The sequence below is a fragment of the Triticum urartu genome, chromosome 2 (assembly GCF_003073215.2).
Source record: "Triticum urartu cultivar G1812 chromosome 2, Tu2.1, whole genome shotgun sequence".
Classification (NCBI taxonomy): domain Eukaryota; kingdom Viridiplantae; phylum Streptophyta; class Magnoliopsida; order Poales; family Poaceae; genus Triticum; species Triticum urartu.
In genome coordinates, this window is record NC_053023.1 from 689,925,917 (window position 1) to 689,929,025 (window position 3,109).

The following is a 3,109-nucleotide window of genomic DNA, read 5'->3' on the forward strand; positions in this document are numbered from 1 at the left end:
TGTTGTTGCAAGTTTTTACGTGGCTGCTATAGGTTTCTAGCAAGAACGTTTCTTACCTACGCCAAAACCATAACGTGATATGCCAATTTCTATTTACCCTTCATAAGGACCCTTTTTATCGAATCCGATCCGACTAAAGTGGGAGAGACAGACACCCGCTAGCCACCTTATGCAACTAGTGCATGTCAGTCGGTGGAACCAGTCTCACGTAAGCGTACGTGTAAGGTCGGTCCGGGCTGCTTCATCCCACGATGCCGCCGAATCAAGATAAGACTAGTAATGGCAAGCAAATTGGCAATATGGATGCCCACAACTGCTTTGTGTTCTACTAGTGCATAGAAACTACGCATAGACCTAGCTCATGATGCCACTATTGGGGAACGTAGCAGAAATTTAAAATTTTCTACGCATCACCAAGATCAATCTATGGAGTAATCTAGCAACGAGGGGAACGGGAGTGCATCTACATACCCTTGTAGATCGCTAAGTGGAAGCGTTTAAGTGAACGGGGTTGATGGAGTCATACTCGTCGTGATCCAAATCACCGATGATCCTAGTGCCGAACGGACGGCAGCTCCGCGTTCAACACACGTACAGCCCGGTGACGTCTCCTACGCCTTGATCCAGCAAGAGGAGAAGGAGAGGTTGGGTAAGGCTCCATCCAGCAGCAGCACGACGGCATGGTGGTGAAGGAGGAGCGTGGTAATCCTGCAGGGCTTCGCCAAGCACCGTAGGAGAAGGGGAGGACTTGGGAGAGGGGAAGGGCTGCGCCAGAACTTGGGTGCGGCTGCCCTCCCAACCCCCACATATATATAGGGGCAAGGGAGAGGGGGCCCGGCCACCTCAGATCCAATCTGAGGAGGGGGCGGCGGCCAAGGGGGGTTGCCTTGTCCCCCAGGGCAAGGGGAGCGCCCCCCTTTAGGGTTCCCCCAAACCCTAGGCGCATGGGCCCTAGGGGGGAGGCGCCCAGCCCACTAAGGGGCTGGTCCCTCTCCACATACAGCCCATAGGGCCCTCCGGGGCAGGTGGACCCTCCCGGTGGACCCCCGGAGCCCCTCCGGTGGTCCCGGTACAATACCGGTAACCCCGAATTATTGCGGTGACCGTATGATGACTTCCCATATATAAATCTTTACCTCCGGACCATTTCGGAACTCCTCGTGACGTCTGGGATCTCATCCGGGACTCCGAACAACATTCGGTAACCACGTACATCTATTCCCTATAACCCTAGCGTCATCGAACCTTAAGTGTGTAGACCCTACGGGCTCGGGAGTCATGCAGACATGGCCGAGACAACTCTCCGGTCAATAACCAACAGCGGGATCTGGATACCCATGTTGGCTCTCACATGCTCCATGATGATTTCATCGGATGAACCATGATGTCAAGGATTCAATCAATCCCGTATACAATTCCCTTTGTCCATCGGTACGATACTTGCCCGAGATTCGATCGTCGGTACCCCGATACCTTGTTCAATCTCGTTACCGGCAAGTCTCTTTACTCGTTCCGTAACACATCATCCCGTGAGCAACTCCTTGATCACATTGTGCACATTATGATGATGTCCTACCGAGTGGGTCCAGAGATACCTCCCCGTTTACACGGAGTGACAAATCCCAGTCTCGATTCGTGTCAACCCAACAGACACTTTCGGAGATACCTGTAGTGAACCTTTATAGCCACCAAGTTACGTTGTGACGTTTGGTACACCCAAAGCATTCCTACGGTATCCGGGAGTTGCACAATCTCATGGTCTAAGGAAATGATACTTGACATTAGAAAAGCTTTAGCATACGAACTACACGATCTTTGTGCTAGGCTTAGGATTGGGTCTTGTCCATCACATCATTCTCCTAATGATGTGATCCCGTTATCAAGGACATCCAATGTCCATGGTCAGGAAACCGTAACCATCTACTGATCAACGAGCTAGTCAACTAGAGGCTTACTAGGGACATGGTGTTGTCTATGTATCCACACATGTATCTGAGTTTCCTATCAATACAATTCTAGCATGGATAATAAACGATTATCATGAACAATGAAATATAATATAATAATAACTAATTTATTATTGCCTCTAGGGCATATTTCCAACAGGAGCATATATGTCATACTCCAGGGCCTTTTCATGAATTTATTAGAGAACACCCAATTCTCACAGACTGCGACATTAACAGTCTAATTCATTTAGGTGTGTTCCTCAGAAGATGTTCTGCAGGACATCATCTCTGCTTACCCGAATAAGCCACTTGGAACACATTAAGATAAGTATCAACCTGCCATGTAGATCAGGAGAGTATTGCATCTTCACGGAGTGGGATAGTTAATATAGGGATACTCTCCTCCCAGCTGACCAACAGCTTGTCTCCCACTTCTAATTCACGGGATCTCTGATCACATAGAGTGGGTTACCACTATGGACAACTCATGCGGTGGGTCTCAAACCCATCTCCATTGATGCATTATCTATCACATTACGTGATAGACCCTTTGTGAAGGGATCTGCCATGTTTTTCGACGTCTGGATATAATCCAACGTAATAACTCCCGGTGCATGTCGAAAGGAGGGCTGGAGAAGACTTGCTTGGCGGCGCAATGATCTGGAACGGTGGTGAGAAACCATACGAAGCGGCAGCAGCTAGGGTAGACGTCTTCCTGACTATATAGTGCGGGTCGGGTAGGTCGTGGGAATAAACCCCACGTCCGAGTCGTCACGATTGAAAAGAATCGGAAATGGTTCAGTAATTAACGCGTCCGTTAATTATTAATTAATGACTCATTAATTTTCCCGAGCAGCAAAAACATAGATAACGTGCATAGCTCTGTCCTCGGCTCGGCTCAATCCTACAACCCGCGGCGCGTCGTGACAAGGCGTGGCGTGGCAAGGCGAGCGAGGAGGAGGAGCGCGCGTGTAGGTCTTCTCTTCTCATACTCATACAAGTGGTAGAAGAGCTCACCTTATAAAGAGGTGCAACTCTCTCTCCACTTCCGGGGTGGGACTAAACTTTAGCCTCACTCACTCCACTCACATGTGTGCATGAATGGGCCAAGAGAATTTCAGAATTTTAGTTGGGCTTTGCGCCAAAGGCCTACTAGCAAA